This window comes from Sparus aurata, chromosome 6 (assembly GCF_900880675.1).
Source record: "Sparus aurata chromosome 6, fSpaAur1.1, whole genome shotgun sequence".
Lineage (NCBI taxonomy): Eukaryota > Metazoa > Chordata > Actinopteri > Spariformes > Sparidae > Sparus > Sparus aurata.
The window spans coordinates 25,574,697-25,598,085 of NC_044192.1; the positions used below are offsets into that span (position 1 = coordinate 25,574,697).

Sequence of the window (23,389 nt, forward strand, 5' to 3'; positions counted from 1 at the left end):
TCATCCACCTCTCTGCTGACTGCTGACTCCTCACCCCTTTAAAGTGATCAACAGCCTCTCCACTTTGATCTGTAGCATCGGAAATGAAATGACACACAAAAGTTAAGCGTGATACGAGTTGAAAATATCGCCATATACATATTACATCGTAAAAGATCAGCTCTGACTGCAGTCTGCTAGTTCATTATTTCCTTATTTGGATATCAGAGAAAACATACTGCAAGGAAAGATAACCTGTACCTCTTTCACACCGGGCAAAAACCCCACGGACACCCTCTAACATCTGGCTTTTGTTCTTCATGGGAATGGGTATTTACTCCCACGTCGAATACGGTAGTCACCAGCTGTGATGGAAACACGTGAAAGATCCAGGTGGACACGCTAGATGCTGCGACGCATCTTGACGCTAAGGATGCTGGCTTGTTAACACATCCTGCTCCGTTCCAGCAGCGGGCAAACACCATTCAGTCTGTGCTGAGTTCGAAAGAGAGACCGAAGTTAATAGTATTTAACAGTAACCACCATAACATCGTCAGTGGTTACTGATAAAGACTTTTCATTTTAATGGCTCATGGATGTAGTCTGATGTAAATGTGATACTCATGTGTGTATGTATGTATCCTTTAGATCATTCTGTAGAGATCTGCTTCTACTTTAAAGTAGACCAAAGAGCAACATCTAATCTGATCCAATGTTGTAAAACAAGAAAAACATTCTCCTTGAAGTGTAACAAATCTGAGCATCATGATTAGTTGCCTTGTATTTTTACTTCTGAAACATTATTATGCGTCATCTCTAGTCAGTCTCTCCTTGGTTCAGGGCTTTTTTATTCTGGCTTGTATTTTGGCTAGATCGTGTCAAACTGACAATAACACCGAGTCGTGACTGCACAGTCGGTCCCATTTCAGTATCTGATATTGAAGACCCCAGCCGTTATCAGCTACTCTGAATGAGACTGATAACTAATCCTGGTGTGATCACATCAGAAAACAGCTCTTATAAAAGAGAGGGTGTCCTTCAAAATGTGGTGGGTCCAACTGAACTACAACAGTCCTCCTGGGGAAATAATCGGTTTGATATTTGTGCTCGTGTCGCACACACATTTGTCACTAGAAATAGTCTGCTGCTTTGCGTCACACCAGGCTGCAGTGGATGTAGCCTATAATATTTAATGACAGACTGCAACGACATCCTAAAATTAGGCTCTGTCATGCGCTGTCTGTGGGATGTTTGCCCCTAAAATGCTCTTATAAATCACTGTATTCTTACGTACTTTACAGACACTAGCTTCTCTTAATGAAAGTCTGTTTGTGCACCTGTGACACATATATAAAAAACACAGAAAAGCTATGCCGTTCATACAGTTTGTGAACAGTATCCAAAAAGTCATATTATGTAAGTGGAAAAGAGTTCCTGCTGATTCATGATATGACTTCCTGGAATTTGACTGCCGTAGGAAGCATTTTCCTAATCTGATCTATGTTTTTTTAATTGAAATGCTTTATCTCTCGAGATGTACCAGTTTGCCAGTCTCCAGAAGCTAATTGATTCTTCTAAATAAATGGAAAACTTGTCAAGACAATAAGCAGTTTTGAAGACAATGAAACATTTGACAACGTAAGCTGTAGAAGCGTTCAAATCAAAACTTTGCTGGAATGTAAAAAAAAAAAAAATCTACCGACGCAGCTTTTGCAGGCATTAACCTTTAAAATTATTTATCTTGAACATGTTAAGTTTGTTATACTTATTGATGAGTCATCTTTGTGTTGCAGGATTACTTCCTCTGTGAGCCTGCTCTTCTCTGACCTCAACAAGAAACTCTCCAGCCCCTCCAATAAGGTACATTACAGTTTTTTTTTCTCCAGCCCTCAGGACTGTGATATTCTATCTTTATTTAATGCCTGCATTAGCATCTTATACCCTGTTGTGGACCGGACTGGAGAGCCAGTGCTAATGAGACAGTGGCCTGCTTGATGTTGTTGCTGGATGTATTGAAACCGCCAGGAGAATTAGCTAATAGACTACAGAAAGACAGCACGCCTTGACCTTGTCTAGATTGAACTACGATGGATCCTCAAGGCGTTTCGACTGAGCATTGCTGTCAAACAGAGAAAAGTATGGAACTGTGGGAGGCAGGACTTGTCCTTTGTGCAGACTAATACATCTCTGGGGGATTCATTTTGCGGGCCAAAAGCTGAATCTGAGCAGAAATGTCATTTTGTGTGATGTGAAATAGTTTGAATGTAACATGAGTACAGTAAGTGTACACACGTTGTGTTGCAGCATGGATGGAAGGGCATGTTTTGTCATGCAGTCGCATGCACAACGTTGCCTGCAGAGCAGAGAGAGCTGATGGAACATAGCCGCGATGCTCGGCATCATGAGTGTCCTCTGTGGGCTTCCCTGTGGTACAACACTGGACTCTTGATTTCACACTGGATTACTTTCACTCCGAGCACAAACCTCTTCTGCAATGCTATCCATGGGAGCAAAGTGATGCAGAGAAGCACTGCAAAGGGCTTCTTTACATACCGTACAGCCACTTATGACTATGATGGCTGCCGCACTTCAAAAGGAAGTTACATGGTATTTAATGGATACATATTATTCTCTATTTTAAGGTTCATGTTTTTTTTGGGGTTAAATACTATTTATTAATAGGTTAATGTAAAAAAAAATGCATCCATTTTATGATACCCCTCCTGTGTGAAACGCTCCGTTTTAGCTCCTGTCTCTTTAAGAAATACCCAAACACCCAGTCTGCTCTGATTGGTCAGCTCACACTCGCCTGAGCCAGCACCGCTAACAACAACAGAGCAGCTATGCCTAATCAATTCTCAGGTGCCAAGCTAGTTGCTAGGCATGAATTATGCAACTGTGTGACAGAGTGATGTAGTGTGATGTCACAAGGTCACGGAATTAAACACAGTGAAACACCTCGTCAGCAGCAGTGTTTTCTGTGGGAAAGAGGAGCCTCTGATGGTGCGGACTTTGACATTTTTAACTTTGGAGATCTTTTATATGCGTAAGAACCTATATAACACAGAAAAGTAAAAGAAAGATAAAAGATCTCCTTTAAATGTTTAATGTGTCATTTTTAGGATAAAGTAAACATGTCTTTTACTTGTTGGGAGTAACTATTATTGTGTGCCTTGTTGTCAAATTTGCGACACTGCTAGTCCTTTCCTGATTTTTCTACTCAAAGAAACAAATCAATATCCTTTTCTGCAGCTGTTTGTGATTATTCGCTCCACTGAGCTGCTTGACGTACACAAAACACAGTGTATCATTCAACAGGGTACACCGAAGACATCAAAGGGTGAAAAGTTTAAAAGCCTAACTTTATTTTATTTGTTTATTTTTTTATTTATTTTTTTTACATCTTTTGCCTTTAATAGATTTTTGAACAAATGTTGACCTCTGAAAATATTGACTGGATCAATATCACCTAAAATAAAACTACCCTGCAGGTAGGAATCATACATGGACAAGCATCTGAGAGCAAAGCCCCCGTCAGAATAGAAAATCACTTGTTCACCGTGTTCATTTACTTCCTGGGAGCAGTGGTTAATGGGTACCTCATGTTGTCATGGCGGGCATAAATAGAAACCTCAACACTCGAAACCATCACAAAGAGACACTCTCTGACACCTTTTCATGATCCCCTAGCCTAATAAAATGCCTAACCAGTAATCTATTCAAGGTCGAAATATTTGACTTTGGTAAAATCTGCCACGGCATAGCTTACAAATGCATGTTGTCGCAGATATTTGCATAACACAGCATCTTTCATTTACATATTAGGACACTTAAAGCGTCACCCTGTAGCACTCTCATAGGATTTCACTTAATTGATTGCCCAGATGTTCCAGACTGTCCTGCTAACTGCTGTTAATGTTATGTGTACTGTGTGTACATGTATGTCCGCAAACAAGTGGCCTCAAGGAGCGCCATCATAAATCATATTCCATTTAAGTGTTAATTATACATTAAAAACCAATGCGTATTGTCTGAGATTAGAAGCTGGTACTGAAGAATGGGGCTGAGTCGCATTGACGACATTTGAATTCGCTGTTTAATGTTAATTGTAGCGGGGCACATGCATAAAACATTCAATTTGAAATTCAAATGATTATTGTCAGAAAAAAATACAAGCTAATTATGCAGTTTCTGTCTGTCTCGGATGAAGTGTATGTATTTATATACCGTTGTTTATGTAAAACGTTTCCAATGTGCGAAACAGAAAGGGCAATGTGGTTGTAATTAAGCAGAGAAGCTGCTGCTATATCTTGAATGCATAAGAGCAGAGAGATATTTGTGCTTTAATCCACGGTGAGGTTACATTTTTCTTATTTACCTTTACCTACGTACCTAAAGCACTGACTACCAGTCGCATCCACCTTCCTGACACGTTGTCATTACAGTACATTTGGTTAATTTCCTCACAGCTTGAAAAGTGCTCATTACCGAATGCCTGCAATCCCCAAAGCTCTGATTTCATTGCTTTCGTTCAGCCCAAAATCGCTTTGCCCTTTTCTCTCCTGAGAGTCATAGTGTTGCATTATAGCCATGATGGATTGTCAACGTTATTTTGTTTTGCTTTCAAACATCAAGGGAGACTGTTCTAATTTATCTTCGGCACAGGACAAAAAACAACTGATCCGGATTGTTGTTGATCACTGCAGTCATTGTGTTCAGCGGAGTTTGAGAGTCGGGCTATACTGTGATCTTGATCAGTAATATTGGCAGTGAAATCATAAACGAGGAGCAAAATATCCTGTTGTTCATTTTTCCCAGAGCTGTCTTCAAACTGCTTGTTTTGTCTGACCAGGAGTCCAAAACAAAACAAAGATATCCAGTGATATTTAAAAGGGATAAAGCAGTTTTGGTGGATTATAGAAGTCTTTGCTAACACCAATAGATTCATCATTCCAGCACTATAGTGTAGTGCTGAAAAGGCGAATGATGAATGTAATGTATAATGTACATGAGCCGGAGCCAGAGAGAAATGGGTGGGATGGGAGGACATTTGTCGTTGATCGCAATCAAAAACGATTCAAGTTCAAATCAAATAAATTGACCAATTTCCTTTATCGGGATAATCAGGAATAACCTCCCAGGAGTGATTTGAAAATGTGTCTAGCCTGATGACGTACAGTCCTATTTTGATTCCCAGATTAGTTAGATATGCTACAAGCGGAGCCAGCATCTTTTCAGCCATCCTAAAATCATAAATCTGTCAGCATGACTGAAGGCTCAGTTTACCTATCGTATGCCCCCCCCCCAACAAAGATAAATCAGCTGTCTGGAAATACCTTGGATACCAAACTAAAGACGGACAGGGATATGTGCCCACCATTTATTTATCCTTGATTCCAGCATAGCTTCCAGCACAATGCAGTAGTTCCACAGAGTGCCTTGAACAAAATGTAAGATAAAGTGATTTCAGTATTCTTTAAGAGGTTTAAACATATTTTCATTTATTATCGCAATAATACTGTGAATTGCAATTATTTGGCCCAGGATAATCCGCACATGAAATGTTCCTATCCTCCTATACTATATATACTAGGGTATAAAAACAGGAATACTTTCAACTTGAGATTCTCGGCAAGATTTCCCCTCTTGTTCCATATTTTGTGTTGATCGTACTGTATTTTGTGACATGAGTGTCACAGCTGTATGCAGCAGGCGAGGCTCAAGGCTAAACTTCTGCCGGGGATTTCTTCCTCTCATGAGAACATTTTGTTCCATTAATTTGCATAGAGGCACTGGATTGACTTTAATGAAGTTGCAGCCAACTCGTCATGCGTGGAGCTTTTATAAAACTCCTTTATAGACTGTTCAAACTACCGTGGCCACAAAAACAAAAGTGCTGACACTATACTGCCAGAAACGTATATTGCAATGCTTCATTTGTTGTAATAATTACTGGGCAACATCCTGGAGCAGTGAGTCATTACATACTGACGGGCTATCGCATGGGTCGTTCCCTCGCTTCATTTGTGGGACTTTAGAATTAATGTCTGATCGGTGCAACTATAAACTGCTGGCATCAGTGCAGCTGGTCTGTCGAAGCGTTGGTACTCTTAGTGGTCATGGTACAGATCGCTGACCCTCACCTTTTCAGGACACTGGTACTTAAGCTGGGACTGATCCGGGTTTTCTGACTAAATAACCCAAAGCACCGTTTTGTATCAATGCTGCCTCAGAACAACAGTGTTGTGTTACCATATTAACGTACTACAGTTTTTAGGCTTACTCCTGTCATTCTGATCACATGCCACCGTCTCTCTCTCGCCCCCGTGTGTGTGTTTATGTGTGTGCGTGTTTGTTTGTGTGTGTGTGTGTGTGTGTGTGCTATGTCCGGTTTGTGTAGGCATTGCATTAACATGGTTTAATCCTCTGGATGGCTTATTGGAGCCAAATCCCTCCCAAAGCTTCTAAAGCTCCTGCCTTTTCATTTCTCTCTCTCTCTCTCTCTCTCTCTCTCTCTCTCTCTGTCACTCTCTCTCTCTCTCTCTCTCTCTCTCTCCCTCTCTCTCCTTATACCTACAGTGTCCTTCCTTCCATCCTACTGTACCTTCTATTTTCAAATCCTCTCTTGGTGTCACTTCATACTTAAACGGATCGTCCTCCCACAAAAGCACGGCCATATAGGTTGTCTGTGGAAGCAGCTTATTATGACCCATATTTATGTTTACTTGTTATAATGATGGAGGAGGAATCACATGACGTAGTATAAACAGCAACAAAGTCCATGTAGGAAGAAAGTCAGGGTAGATGGTCAAACAAAGACAGGACTTTTACCTGGGAGACTACTGTTTGTATCCCGTGTAAAAACCAAAGCTAAACTTTGACCTGCCTTATTTTTATGTAAGTACGTACGTTAACTTATGGACAGAACTGAAGCAGTGTTGTTGCCTAAACCTAACCAAACTGCAACTGTTTCACAATGTTAACCACATTTTTGTCATGTAACGCCTGTTGTTGGTACCTTCCTATGGCCATATATGTCAATCAACTTCACAGATTATTGATTTGACATATATGACCATTAAACTATAAGGTTTTGTTGTTGTACGTCCTTCATATTGTTCTATTGGGTAATTTTACATGAAGGCCACTCCCAGAATGGCATTCTTTGTAGTCTTGTCAACTTTGTTATTTGATTCTAGACGGGGAGTACAAATTGATTTTAAATGCAGCGCTAAATATTCCACACACAACAATTACATCCAGTAACTATGACTTAACCGCTTGACTGCATGTTACCCATCATCCAGGGTGAATTCAGAACAAAAAATACAGGTAAAAGCAGAATTTTGAACTTTTCCTTTCTGGCTCTGGAGTTCAAATGATCAGAACACGTCCAAAGAACGTCAAGCTGTCGTGCCGGTTTCAGAGTGGCATTTGTATTCCTTTTGGAGGCAGCTCCAGATGAATTATACATTCTACTGTATGTGTAATCCATTATAATGGTCATGATAGTGTATATTTCATGGTATATTTCAAAGCTGTGAATGTATTATTAATGAGAATGTACACACACACTCATTATTGCACCAAGCGATAATGAGAGATTTATTAACTGAACCAAGCTTTAGTCGTACGTTGTGTACTGTGCTTTGATTCAGTCAAACTTTGTGGTTAATAGCATCATGGTTAGATTTCAATCCGGTCTGATCAATGGAAACAATAAAGCGAGGGTGTCAGGGTGGCTTGATAGACACTCAGTATCAAGGAATGTATGCTGGACATCATCCGTCTCCCCCTTCTTCTCCCTTTTAACTCAATCGATCACGATACACAGTCCGTCACTCTGTTCTCACTTTGAACATTTTTTAAGGATGAACTGCCCTCTGCTAAAACTGCTCTTCCAAACTTGCAAGCAAAGCCTCGCTCTATCTAACGTGATTGAGAACAGCTGCGGAAATTTGCTTGGTGACTATCCCTGATTACCCCGTCTCTCACCAGCAACAGTTGTATGCCTGTGTGAGGAAATGTTTACCCATTAAACCCACCAGAGCTCTGACATCTTTCTCTCTCTCTCTCACACACACACACACACCCATAACACATGGCTTTGGTGAAGAAGGGATTGGAGGAAAAAATAGAAAAACATTCAACAGTGCACAAGACTATTTTCTGCTCATCTAACAGAGAAAATTAAATTCTGTTCTGTTCCCCTTTTCTTTATTAGTTTTTTTTTAGAAACGTCTGGCTCGGTTGAAAGTGTTTCTTGGTGAAAATTAATGCTGGAGAAAAATGTGCCCATTATTAAAATGTGGGTTCTATTTTAATAACCTAACAACCAATTACTCTGGGTCTTCAATATCCACTGTCACACCATGTAACCTAATTAATGTGACAGAGACAGATGCTTTAATTTCTCACATATGATCTCATTCCAGATAATATTTGAATAGAGAAAGTATATTGTTACATTACTGGAAGGTAATTGAGAAAAAGGCCTTAAGGTCCAGAGTTTCACTTGGAAGCTGGGACCTATTATGTACCAACTGCATTGTTCATGACCGGTTTTCATTAATTCTAAAATAATTGCATTTTGCAGCTCCTGAGAAATGCAATCTAACATTAACTGTGTGATGTAACCAAAAAAAGAAAAAAAGCATTCTTGTCATCGTGTTAATGTTTTCATGCATTCCAGGTGCAGTGTCAATATCCTCCTAATTAAACGGGCATGCTGGTATTGTCACCTCCTCGTTTTGTGGGGAAATAATCTCAAGAGCCCTGAAGAAGTTCTCGTGTGAAGGTCATTTTTCCACTAGAGTAATTTATTTATAAGCTCGGCCTTAACTGCCACAGTTGGTGACTTTTATGGATCTTCCCACAATATGGCTACCTGTTATTTTTAGCTCCGTCGAGCTGTGCAGTCATGGAAGACGAGTTGTATTTCTCATAGAAGTTCGAGCTATCGCATGTCAGCATCAACCATTAAAGCCGCCTTCTCGTACGTACAGTACATGCATTTTTTCCTGACTGATGACCTGCACCAGATGCACCTTATCGCGTCGAAGGTTGCTGGTAACTTCAGTCCTTTCTGTTTTTTTTTTTTCTTGTTGTTTTTGTTTCTACTGTTGTCTTAACACCTGACTTACCCCCGGCATGCATAATTCAACAGGGAGCAGAATTATTGCCGCCTGTAACGACAGCAAGTTGTAAAGGAAAGCACAACGACTTAACATCTGAGAGCGAGTGACAGCAGGAGCCACATCCTGTCATTTACGCTGACTTCTTCCCCTCTGTGAATTTCTCTTCATGACGTTCATACATTCCCCCCCCCCCTGTACTCGGCGCAATAAATGCTTGCCCCTCTCTTCCTTTGCTTTGTGTCCACTTTATGCACTGTATTCCAGGCCCCCCCCCAATCGGCAAGGCCATCTGGTCTTCTGTCCTCTGCCTCATGTCTGTCTGCAGTATCTTTGCTCCCTGAATCCATTTTGACAAGATTAATAGAGTGAACTTCAGACAGATATAAGCTGCTCATTTTGATAGGGATCGTTGAGAGGAGATAAGTTCAATGCTAGCTCGGAGCAGATGGGCGGGCTTTTGCCCTTCCCCCCCTACCCGTGTCATCTATGATAGCTCACCTGGCCAATAAGGATTTGGGTAAAAAAATAAAAAATAAAAACAACTATTTAACCTATTTAATGTGAAAGATTAAGATTAAAACTAATCACCCTGATGTGACGTCAGGCTGACATGTAGGCGTGTTGCGTGGTAAAATGCGACCCCCTTTATATTCCAGTGTCAGACTAGGTCACAAACACATTGAAACCACCCAGCTGGCAGGATAAACATCTCTACCCTGAGCTGAAGTCAGCTTAACAGGCTGCCAGGTGGAATCCCACTGGTTTGTGATGATTGTTTCTTATGATTGTTACCTCCACCATCGAAGTTTGTTGGTTGGTTTGTCAGCAGGATTATACAAAAACTACTAGAGAAAAGAGATAATAGACACCGAGTCGACCAATAAGGAGCACATCAACCAAAGACTTGATTTGTTTTTCCTTGTTTAATTGAAAATGTAAAGTATGTAGAAGAATGTTTCCTCCTATGTCTTTCCTAGATCTGTAAAAGAGCTCTGAGGAACTCCTGTGTCGTGTTGGACATTCATTTTCGTTAGGGGACACCATTTCAACTCATGTAGCATTTGTCTGGTGACTGAAGTTGGGTATCACATCTCTAGTCCAGCTGTGAGCTTGTGTTGCACATCATCCTCTCCCCGTCCTCCAGTTCTCTACAATAAAGCATACATTTTTACAAAAAGTTTTGTTACAGTACACTCCTCTGCGAACGTGAAGATTTGACATTCAAACACTTCTCATTCATGACATAATACAAACCCGGGTAAAATACACATAACAGCAATGTGGTGATTCATGCATGATGTTAACATTAAGCTGTTTTTGTGTGTGTGTGTGTGTGTGTGTGTGTGTGTGTGTGTGTTTACTTGCCCAATTATAGTTTCTACCCCTGCAGACACATTTTCTAATTCTTTCATTTTCTTCAACACGTCTCTTAACCGCTTCTCACCCTCCACTTGCCTTTTTCTTTTTCCAGCAAACCAATTTATCTTGCGTGCTTATTAACAAGGTTGGCCTCAATTAAAGCAGTAATTGGGCCATATGGACAGTAGGGGTGGGAATTTCTTGGCACCTCACCATTCGATTCGATTCAGAGGTCAACGATTCGATTCTAAACCGATTATCCGCATCTCAATGCAACGATTTTTTTTGTGTACATTTCCATGCATGATTTAAAAGAATAATAATAATAATTGAGTCTGAGTTTGCCACTCAGAGTTTGCTAAACACTTCCTATTTGTGTGATGATCATTTAAAAAAATCAACAGATTAATTACCTTCTCTAATATTTTATTAAAGAAAAGGCTTTTCTTTGTCACAAATAGATATGACTTTCTATTAACTCACTGACACTGACCCCCCTCCCTCCCCCTCCCCACTTACATTACATGAATGTAAGTTTTACTCACCAGACACTATTATTTTGCAAATGGCAATATCAGTATCTACTGCGACCTTGCACAATGCAGGTCAACTTTTTTGGACTGCTGGATAAATCTGGACAGTCTTCACCTACTTTAAAATCGGTCACACTCTTTTTATGATTAAATTCACACTGTATTTTAATTACTTTCAGTATTGTTTGTTGTTTTGCACCTGCAGGCCACAGCAAATTCCTCGTATGTGGGAACTTACTTGGCAATAAATGTAATTCTGATTCTGATTCTGATTCTGATTGTCCTAAACAAGCTGATAGATACAGAGTGAAATCATATTATCGCTGCATAAAGTTGTTGCTAACATTTTAGCAAATAGTTGCCTTCAGACTGAGAGCAATGTTAGCTTTCATTTGGTTGAACACTAACAGAAACACCCTGTACCCTGTGGTTAGTCCCCAAACACTCCTGAATACGATCTATCGCTATATTCAAGAAGTATTCACTGAAAACAGGTTAAATGGTAGTGCACTAAATGTGCGGTCTGTTAAAACTAAAACAACAATCTTGAAGAGGCTCACATTTACTGAACCTTCACTTGGCATCTGTCCCTTTTTTGCTGGGTTGTAAAATGTTTATCCACTGAGGGTTGTAGGTGATCATGAATTTATCCATTGCCACAGTGTGAGCTCAGCATAACAGGTGCCATTATTAGTACAACTGAGAAACACTGGCTTTCAAACACTTATTAAACATTAAATTGACCAAGCACCATGATATCTGGCAAGTTGGAGTAGAATGAACAATCAACAGCTTTTACAATGGTTAGAAGTGCCACAGCGTTTTTTTTTTTTATTGATGGAAAATTGGACCCATTTCAAACACCATTTTTAGATAAAGTTCATGAATAATTTTTCTCATCCTTTTGTTGTAACAGTGCTAAGGGAAACTGATCCATCCCAATAATTGTTTTAAATGTCTTTGTTCATGAGACTTTGTCCTCGTCATTGTTTTCCAGTGGACCATGCGGTACGATGAAGGATATCAGCAGCACGGATTTCTCTCTGTAAGCGTTTTCTGTACATTCCACAAGAATATGCATGAGCCATGTTACTGTTGTTAGGTAGGTAGAGGGCTAGAATGATGAAAAGACTATTGTGGCCTTAAGGCCGTGAAGGCTTTTCTTTGGTATTTCCAGTTCATTAATATGTTAATGTCCTGGAGTTCCAGTTGCTTACCATGCATGGCGTACAGTGATGTATGGGGCTGTGTTTCCACTTTTCTTAAAATTGCACCATTGCTGTTGACAAGGACGTCGATGACAAGAAATAGATGAATGGGTAATATGATATTCAACAGTTCATGTGGCTCTATGAATATCATTTCACATTCTCTCCTGTTTTGGTGCTATATTACTGGAACCTCAGCTCGGTCTTAACAACAACAGAGCTTCGGGAAACATTTTCAGAAAAGGTGTAACAGCAGCTGGTGGTCACCCCCACCACCACCCTTCAGGGAGGCTGGGTTTTACAGGCTTTTTTTCTTTTAACAAGGAGACAGGGACTGTGTAGGTAATGGGCTTTGTTCTGTGTCGGTAATTGAGAGGTGGAGAATAAAGTACGCTATATAAACGCTCTGGTCCTGAAGAATAGGATATAGGGGCTTATCAGTGATTAGCATTCGGATGTGGCAGGTTCCAGATGTTAGCAGGTGCTGCACTCATTAGCACTCCCAGGAGGAAGTGAGATCAAGAAATAGCTGTTAAAGGCTGTTGCCTGAAGGTTAAAGAAGGTTATGAGGTATGCTCGTACAGACAGTAACCCCCCCCCCAAACAGCTGGAGTCTAAATTTGCAAATAGTTGACGTACCAGCTAGGGCTGCTGCAGTGACAGATTTTCCCACCAGTTTATGAATTTAGGACAACAAAGTGTTACCAGTTACACATGGATTCTTAAGATAACTCACCGCTGTCTTAATTAACTGCTAATGCAAACCGGTGAAACACCAGTCGATTGTTATTATGATGTAGGGTAGTCTCAGGAATCACAATCTGTTTAGTGAGTTTTGCACTTAACACTTTCGTTCTTCAAAAATGCATGTGTTGACACTAGAACGGTTTTACAAATGTAAGGGGGGAAGTTTTATTGAGTCTGTTGGAGTGATGGAATAAGAAGGAGCTGTTAGATGATCTACTTTGACTTTGTCACCCTACAGACCAATCTCATGGACCTGTGTGTGTTTGACCCACTCATGCTGTCACCTCCTCCAAGTTTGCATTGTGATAATGAATTTACTTTATAGAATGGTATGTTCTTTGTATGCCATTTGGTGATAACAAGGCTGGTTGGTAACATTATATCTTATGAAGTTCAATCGAATAGAATATGTTAATTCATTCACAATTCTCTCATTCACTCTCTCTCTCCACTTCTTAGTCAGTTGAACCAACCAGATTAAACCAACCAATCATGTCGCTGCCGTCAAACTAAATTTGCTTTCCTCCTCCTCGTTTCAGTATATAATCGTTGCAACCCTGCTCCACCCCGTTCACCTCTAGTTCATCATATCCACTGCTGAGGTTGAGCTCACCAGAGTCTCCCCCATCACATTGAGATCTTCCACCATTTATCTTCATCCAATTACCACCAGCAGTGTCCAGGCGCTATGAGGGGGCTTTCTCGTACCAATCAAGGCTTTACTTTCCCTCTTTAAGATATAAAGGTGGGGCCTAACTAGGGGTTCTAATTTGAGACTCATACTCTTATCTGATGTGCACATACCAATAAGAATACCCTGTATTCATTCAGAACACAGTCTCCCCTGATTGAAATATGGTTCCCATTGTTTTTTATCAACCAATGTGCTTTTATCCACTATGGGGTGACTGACAGCGCTGTTATATTTCAGTCTGACAACTGTGGGAGGGAACTATAACTGTATTCTCTCCACACAGAAAAAAACTTGATACCAGAAACATCTTGCTGTGTCGAGACAGTGTTACTAAAACTAAATCTAAATTTTCTGACAGCCATCTTTGTTGAAAGCCTACTATTTGCTCCCAAACATGCCAGTGCTTTAAAAACTAAAGGCAGTACATGCATGTCAGCGCTTAGCTGATGCTCCAAAAGTCTCACAGAATGGCAGTAAGTAACCACTATGCTAAAATTGTACCTTTGTGTCGGTACCCTGTAAGTAGCCTTTCAACTCATTAGAAACCAAACATCAAAGGTTTAAACTGTGTACTTCTAATACAACAGCATGTTAATATCCTCACCATGTATTTTATGCATCCCCACCTGTGTCAGACAATGCATGGCTGTGACAGTATTTCCACTCTTTCTTCCTTTGAGGATGAGCAAGGAAGGAGCTACCGGTCTGAGGATATGACTAACTGCACAAAGCAATCTTTTTAAGACGCCGTGCACAATTAATCCTCCAGAAGGAATAAAGGATTTAGATTAAGCCCCCACAGCTGCCTTGCAATGCTAACTTTAGCATTATCCACATCCACTTCTGCTATGCTTTTTTTTTTTTTTTCAAACGAATGAGGATATGGATTGTACCATAACTTACCAATCAGGGCACTAATGCATTGCTTTGCACCAGATTGAACTACATTAACATTGAACACACAGAGGTGGAACTCATCTGCAAATATAATCAGCAAGCGCATTTTGCCAAGAGGCTGACTCTGAGTGTATTCCTGTGTCTGCTCTGAGGCTGTGGTTTGCAATAAGGCTAACGCGCTAACATGGTAAATGGACCCCAGGGGGGGTGGAGGAGATGAGATTAAGGCCACGTCAAATGGCCACAACTCGAGCTTTGGCATCATCAACACGTCACTACAGGATGTCCACATGTCAACCCATGTGCAAAGCTTTATTAAAACACTCCCATCTAGACCATTCTGCTAAAAGCTCCAGCCCTGTCACAGAGACACACACACATCTAATCATGTTGCCAGCAGCACCAAGCTAAGGTCACTGGGTCACTTTCCATTTTTAAAAGTCACCTGCTTCTCTTTCTATATCCACCAATCTGACCCCAGTGATGTCTCATCAGCCACACGGCCTCCGTCTTTCCTCCTCTGTTGTACTTCCCCATGTAACTCTTTCCTCCCTTTGTGATTTACCTCAGTTGTAGCATCACATCGCACCCTTTGAGCAAGCTACAGTAGTCATTGTGGACCCATTAACATGGCGCGGTTGAGCCTTTCCGGAACTGTGACGCGTGACTTTGTCTGGCTAAGGATTTTAAAACCACCTGCTGTCTGTTCCAAATGTGGGCTAGATGGTTGGATGGATGGATGGAAACGGTAATGACATGATGAATGTTGGGGGATGTCGATGTGCACAGCGATTTTTGTTTGTTTGTTTTTCTGTCTCTCTCTCCCTCTGTCTCTCTCTCTCCCTCTCTCTTTTTTTTTTTTCTCTGAGCCACAGTTGACCATGACCTCCAGTGGCCTGATGCAAGGGAGTAGAGCACATCTGGTGTTTGGATATGTGTGTGTGTGTGTGTGTGTGTGTGTGTTTTTTCTTCTGTGTGCATGTGGATAGTGTGTAAGTTGAGCATCCCATCTGGCCAGGCAAAAAAACAGAACTGCAGCCCGGAGCGTGCCGTGGAAGGGGGCTGTCGCGCACTTCTGTGAAGATGCCCACATCTGTTTCTCTTCCTAACGTACGCAGGAAAGTAAATAACAACATAAGTAAACCGCAAAAAATTTGGGGAAAGCAGAAACTACACGTATTACCAAAGCCCCCCTTCTTAGCTGAACCTCTCTACTGGGGCTTAGCATGCACTCGCACAGCACTTATAGCTTCTGACATACATATCTTCTGCTGTTGAATGCACCATAATGGCCTGAGGCAGGTGTCCGACCCTGTGGAAAAAAGAGCAGCAAAAATAGCATTCACACAAACACAAACATGCATATATGCTCTCCAACTATCTCTCGCTTAGAGTGTGGCCAAGTGAACCTTAGTTCAACATATTGCTTTTAGTATATTAAACTATAATCTTAAAGGGTATAATTTATTATGAAAAGCCAATGTATAGGTTTTTGTTCAGGGATTTAAGCTTATGTTTGAGGAATATTCATCAATGTTATCTGAATTAATATGCTATCAACAGCGTTCCAATGATAGAGACGTCACAGATGTATAAATGTTAAGGTTTAGATAGCAATCAATATTAATGTCTGTTTCATAGCTGAGCTAGCATAACTAGGCACAGCAAGAAGGTTCTTCACAAAGTTGATGCGTTGCCATGTGTGTTTTGCAATCCACTTTGAAACTAAGTCACAAGAGCAACATTGTAAATGGATTAATAGATGGATCTGTCTATCTGCTGCAGTGAACGTAAGCATGTCCTGCTTACTAGCTTGTTACCCACAGCTGTTATTTAACCCAGTGTCACTTCCAGAGCCAGTGTTATTTATTCTGAGGGGTCATGCATACAAGCCATGTTAACATCCAGCACATTTACTGGTGATAGTTATCCTCTTAATATCTGTCCTGTCCTTGAAATAAGTCTGATTTTGAGTTTCCTCAAATGAGATGGGGCATGAGTTGAAGCATGATGTCATGTGAGCATCAAGTGCATATTCAACAACGTCTTCTTCGCTCCAAAAATTGTGAAGAAATCTACTGCAGACAGTGTGATCCATCAAAACATAAAGCTATTTGGTAAATTTGCTCTTAGCGACAGATGATTGAAATCTACCAGCTGTTAGCAACAGTTTGCATTCGGACCGGCAAAATTGATGGCCCCTGGCTCGAAATGAGAAAATAAGAAATGATAAATGAATGTTGAGCAATAAATAAGCTGTTACTATCATTGGGAAAACAACACATGCAACAGTAGCCTAACTAATGGGATTGGTGCCTCGCTAATGGTGACTTGCTTTCTTTTTCAAGAGAGCGTCAGTATGGACTTTAGCCTTTATTAACAAAAACGATGGGATCTGAAAAGCCTAAGTTGGCGATTGTGACTGTCTTAACAGCTTGACTTCATTAAGGCTCACAAAGATCAAAAGGGGTTGAATTAGCATTAAAGTGTGACAGTTGGTGACAAAAGCAAGGCTTTGAATTACTCTCAGACCTCAGTTCCTCAGAAGAAAACATTATAATTCAATCAGTGAATTAAATTGGATTAAATTGAATTCAAGTCATATGTGAGTCAAAGCTATGTGAGTCATGTCTGTTTAGAATGAGCACCCCATGGTCCTATTCATTTCGTGTGTGATGTAACTAAATACTTGGTGGTGGTGTCAATATGATGTAAATGTGTGAATCAAACCTCGGCTTTGACTGAACTCTGCGTCCACTGATCCTCAACAACAGTGAAGTCCAAATATAACAGTGCTAACAAAGAGAAGAGTTGACACGTTCAAACAGACTTTGTGCTATTTTCAGTCCGCTCTCAAAGTTATTTAGGGATGAGAGCTCGCTCAGACATTGTTTTGAGTTGCTGTTAATCTTTGGATTTCATTCAGCGACACCCATTAACGATGAACATGGACCTTATCAGCGTGGGTGCCAGGATGAGACAGTTCCCCTGCATCCTACAGTCATTCCCCCTCCCCAGAGACACACTGTGTACTTGGCGCAGGAAGTGGTGCTATCACATTCTGTGTCACAGCCACGCAGTCGTATTAAATGTGAGAGGAGGACCAGCAGTCTGGGAAATATGAGTCAGGCTTTGGTTTAAAAAACTCTGCAAAACTCCTCACTTCAAGGTTGCGCAGGAGCTTTAGAGACTGCTTTCCCTATTTTTTCCTTTAAGATAAGAATAGAAATAAATTAAAAAAAAGATATTACCATAGAGTGCTAAGATGACTCTGATGATTCTTCTTGGGGCGGGTTGCTGATAGCTTACACAAACACGCCTCCCACCACTCTAGATGTCTCCTTCTTGATATGTCTTCATCATCTTCGTGTGTGCAACACTGTTCAGAAGAAGATTCATCAGTGCGTTGTTTTTTTCTTTTATCCTCCTCCGATGCTGCCATTCATTTCCCAGTGTGCCTCTGCCTCTGCTCCCGAAAAGTGTTTTGTTCCAGCGCACGAGGCTGTGAAACAAAAGCCAGAGTCAAATCAAGCTGACAGGTCAAGTGAACCCAGTGTGCTTTGACAAATATGGACACTTCCAGGAATGTGAAAGGGTTTTGGGTTTTTTTTTTGTTTGTTTTTAGAAGTTCACTGTCCCGAAACTTTTGTAGTGAGGCAGGGCTGCTGTGTGATTTTTGAGTGATAGTTGAGTTGATTCATTTAATATCAGAATCTATGAGGACAGAAATACCGGAGTAATGAATAGAGTGTTGTACATTTGGGACTGTTTCATTGGGGCAGAGATGAGCCAACACGGGACACAGCTGAGGATGTGGTATTAGCAGAGTATATAGAGGTTTCAAACCACTTCAGGTATTTTTTATTTATATATTTTATTTTTTGAGTATTTTATTTTCAATTTTTCAATACAATACGTAAAAAGCGGCAGTACGATGTTGACAGAGACGGGGTCGGCATCCTCACCTCAAAAGTTCGACATGTGGGAAGCACCCTTTGACTGTGTGTGAGCACCGAGCATCACAGAGTCCACCTCTCCCCATCCCGCTGTAGTCGCGCCCTCTGTCGGCGTCAAACATAGTCAACAAGCTTGATCAAGTGCAACAGCTTGATCTAGGAGGTGGAGACAAAAAAAATGAAGACTGGACAGCTCTGACTTCCTGTTTGTCCGGCCAGCTTGAATCCGATTTGTCCATTTTCTTTTTTCCTGCCACCGGAAATTAGCCAGGAGCAGCCTTTCAACCATGAACAATGAGCATGGACGAGGAGGATATCACGCTTATGTACAGGATTACCAAGAAAGGTGAGGTGATTCAAACATTAGACATTAAACTCGCATTTGTTCAACAGCTCAAGTGGGACGAGCTGAATGCATCACATCGCAGCACTCTGGGTACAGCTATAAAAGAAGATGGTGTCATTAAACCATCCTCATGCACAATAGAAGTATAAGCTGTTGCGGAAAAAGAGGCATTTTAAACCTTATTTTGGGCCAAAGTCACCAAACATATTATCCAGTTTTTTTTTTTAATCAGATTTGACTTCTGTACATGGAGTTTGTATCTCTTTGTGACCATTAGTCTTGCTACTCGGCAGGCCTAAAAGGACTCTGCTATTAGTGATCTAAGAGATGTTAAAGCTTTGACTGTATTGAAACATTTCAGCAGATCAGTAGACAGAGAGATCACGCCACCTGATGATAAACGTGGTAACCATGAAGGTCCTTAAAACCTCCAGTGATACACTATGGAAACATCCTGCTTCTTTGAATTTATCAGCTGTCTGCATGTCACTATCCGTCGACAGCATGTTGATAAAAAAACATTTGACCTGGAAATTATTCAAGCGGAACTGGCTACTGGTTTTGTGATTCCTTACGGTAGTTGTAATGATTGCCTGTCTCCTGTCAGCTTTAAATTCAAACGAGGATTGTCTGCATGCGGGGGGTGTGATCGATTGAGGCGACTGAACCTGGAAAACTTTTAAACTTCCTGTATTAAAGGTGCGCTATGTAGTTTTGGGGAAGAAATTCTATTCAGAAGAGGAAGAATCTTCATTGTCTGATTTTTAAAAACAATCTAAATAAACAAACAAACTCTTAGTAAACTGAATAGACAGAGTATTGTTATTCAGACCCCTGCACTTGTAGAGGTCCTCCCCACGCCACACTGTGTAACATGCTGTTTGACTTGACAAAATATTTAACTTTTACATAAGCTTATTGGGATTCTTATTACTCCTCTGTGACTCACCACAGCATATATAATTTACGGCACATATAGAATATTAAACTCTGGCATAATATAAGATTTCCCCTAAGCTGTATCTGCTCTTCAGCAGAGAGAGTGTACCGCTCGGTGATCTCAATATAAATTACAGTTCTCTCCTATTCTTATCCATTCAGCACGAAAGCTGCATAAATGAGTCAGGTGTTTTAAAAGTCTACAGCCGGTCTTTGGTCATGTCAGTGTGGACTGGGAGCTTCCCCCCTCCTCGGAAAGCCGCTCCAGCAAAGACGTAAGCTTCTCAATTGGCTTGGGATTGGTTTGAGTGAGACAGGCTCATGTAATAATGTCAAAGTGGTTAAGCCCCCCCGGGCATCTTTAAAGAGCTTTCAGCAGCCACACGGGGAGGAAGAGGAGGAGGAGGAGGAGGAGGAGGAGGAGGAGGAGGGGGAGATGGAGCAAAAGGGACCAGAGAGAGATGGAGAGTGGGGGGACCTTTTTAAGTGTGGAGTGGAGTGGAGCAGATAAAAAAGGTGGAGGGAAGACGTCTCATTTGGCTTAAGTGACATACAGTAGCAACGAGGACAGATAACGCGGGATGGTAAAGAGAGAAAGAAGAGGAAGTCAGCGATCTCACACACCAGCAAACACACAACTTGGAGTCAGAGATGACTAAGCTGTATTTCCGTGGATTCGCCCAATGCCTGAGCACCTCTAAAGCCGCTGGCAGTGACACAGTAATGTCCCCGCTCTTCAAAGGAAACTCCCAACGCCTGTGTGATTTACATTTAAGAGGACTAATAGAGTTTCTGTAGTTATGGTTGACATATTCAATTCTACTTAACATTTTGAGTGTGATGCGTTAAGTCTCTGCGGTGAGAAAGGAAGCGATCCTGTCGTGTCTGAAGTGCTTCCTGTTTGCTGGAGGAGTTCACGTCAAGATGCCTCATCCAGACGCAAAGCCTCAATCAGCAGCAAAGCGTGGTTTTTCTATAGGATGGCTCGGCTGAAAAAGGGCCTACATCTATTTTTTTTATTCCTGAAAAATGCATGCGTGTGAAAGTAGAGCAGATCTCACACGGTGTATACCCTCACCGTGCCGAATGCCTTCTTCTGTCCATGGTAATTGCAGTCTTCTCACCTGTGAATCGTCAGCCTGAACCAAAGTCACAGGAGGTGTGCGTAGCCGGTTATTAATCAGCCTCTGAGGTCAGAGATATACGCCCACTCATCCCCGTCTTGTTTTCTCCGTGAATCAGCCAAATCATCCATAACTTCAGCGGGAGGGGAACGCACATCCGGTGATACATCTGACTGTGACTGAATCGCCTATTCACATCCTGCAGACGAGTTCCTGACACTCAGGAAATCGAAGGATTCAGGCCGACTCATAACGTGAGCGTCTCTGCCCGCGAATGACAGCACGCAGGTGAAAATGCATAGTGACAGGGGAGCATGGTTGTGTTTTCATATTTACACGGCTTGACTCAGGATATGAAGGGGAAAATTAAAGGAGAGCCTCAAGCAGGAGCAGTCCTCTTTATGTAAATCACAGGAACAGTTCTGCATGAATAAGAAAAGTGACTGGAGTTACCTGGAGGTTTAGAGTAGAAAATACTAATTTATCGTTTTAATTCCTCAGTTTTATGTTTCACTTTGGGGATTGGGAATTCACTGTTTTCTAATCTCATAATACTATATAACGCTCACCATGTCAGTCAGGTAGGTGTCTTTCTTGTTTTGACATTCTTTTCCTTGTGTTTGATGCACAGTCTGATGGCTATATGACTACACGAACATCACAGTGTACAATAGTTGAGTCGTGCTTTCTGTTTTTGAATGTGTCCCCGGTTACAAATCAGTGCAAAATGTTCAGAACTGTCTTAGTGGTACAAAGATAGAGCTTCAGTAGGACAGACGGACCACTCAGTTCTGTTTGTGTTCTACGTTTATGTTTAGCCTTGTCAGAATAACCACATGCTTCAGCAAGTGAACTTCCAATGAGAATAGATCAAGGATCAGGAGGTTTAAAAAAAAAAAAAAAAGCTATAATATGTATTATTATATCAGTGAGTAGAACCTTGTTTAATTGTATTAAATAAAAGAAAATCTGGATTATTTGTTGAGCAGGACCGCTTATAGCAATATCAATTACAGGAGTACGTGTGCATGTACAGGCCTTGGTCTCTCTCCGGTATTTAAATTACCGTTTTGATTTAAAAAATGTCAGCAAGACGGAAAACCGAAAACAGAGCGAAAAGGCTGTTTTGCTTGAAAGGCAGAAAACCTACAATGACCAGAATGCACTGCACCACACTGGACCGATAGACAGTGAACAGGATTGAGGTTCGTATTTGATCATTACTGCCTTGAGTTCAATCTGTAGTTGCTACAACAGCCCTACAATCCACCAAATTATGTTTTGTTTTCGTCATTTGAGGGATTTTGGGGTGCTTCTGGGTGCAGGCAAAATGGAGAGAAGTCTAACATCTGTTCATTTACATGTACTTTAAACACTATAGTGAAACAAAACTGGTTTAAAATCGTCATAGTTCCCATTAAACTAATCGAATGTTCCAAATTCCTAAGTCCAATAGATATAGCCAATGGAAATTATTGGACTGATGGATTAATCACTAAAACTCAAAGTCAAGGCCAAGTTTTATTGCTCCTGCAGCCCTTGTTTAGTGGCTTAGCTGCGCATGCTGGCCACTTTTTGAGAGACACCATGAAGGACGAAAACGTTCGAGAGCACCTTCCTCTGCAGTTCCAATAAAGCAAAACAAGATGAACTTCATCTCAATGTTTTGGGCCACACATACTGTAGGATGTATTCAGGGCAGCCTCTGATACGGTTAAAGACAGCAATAGCATATGATTGGCTGCTTTTAACAGACCGTAGCAAAATAAAACCCTCCAAATGACAACAATGAAGTGTTCAAGCATCAAGTGTTTTTTTGCATAGAGTTAATGTTAGGAACCTCCCCTCCCCATAGCTGTGTAGGGTGCAGGGGGAAGTGTGTCAGCAGTGATGACTATGAATGTTAAGGCAGCTAGCGTCACCGCAAAGCGTCATCACCGTTTTTAAGTTTCCCCTGGGACCGAGTCACAGATGTGGTAATAGAGATCTGGGACACCTTGTGTTTCAGCCAAGACTTCCTCAACAAGAGAAACAATGATGAAACCGCTCTCAGAAGGAGTCAACAATTGCTCAGCTGATTTTGTGAGATGATAATATGCTTGACTTTGGAGGGTGACGGTGCTAAGTGATCAGTGTTGAGGGCCTATTCCTGGAGGAATCACAGCTGTGCAGTAGGCATCAGTCAAGAAAGACTTTGACTCAGAGGAGACACCTTCCAAAACTCAGATATCATTCAAATGTTACATCCTTCTAAAGGTGTGACAGACAGAATTCATAGAAGCAAAGAGGACAAGAACAAAATGTTCAGGAAAATGTTGCCATTTTGAAAGTTAGAAAAACAGGAGGTGTTCATCCTCTGACATTTACAAATCAGTGGGAGATAAAAATAGATTTGGCACAGTCTGTCAGACTGTTTCTATTTAGTCATACGGACTTTTGAATGTTAGTTTCTTACGATTCTTACGATGCT

General features: G+C 41.1%; 1 protein-coding gene across 7 annotated transcripts in view; it reads left to right on the forward strand.

Moving 5' to 3' along the window:
• Positions 1–23,389, forward strand: part of dlgap4b (discs, large (Drosophila) homolog-associated protein 4b) — a 110,695-nt gene that overhangs the window by 32,671 nt on the left and 54,635 nt on the right. For all 7 annotated transcript variants that reach the window (XM_030420201.1, XM_030420196.1, XM_030420195.1 and 4 more), the window contains one exon: positions 1,773–1,839. The gene's annotated coding sequence lies outside the window, so the exon portion shown is untranslated. The remainder of the gene's footprint in view (positions 1–1,772; positions 1,840–23,389) is intronic.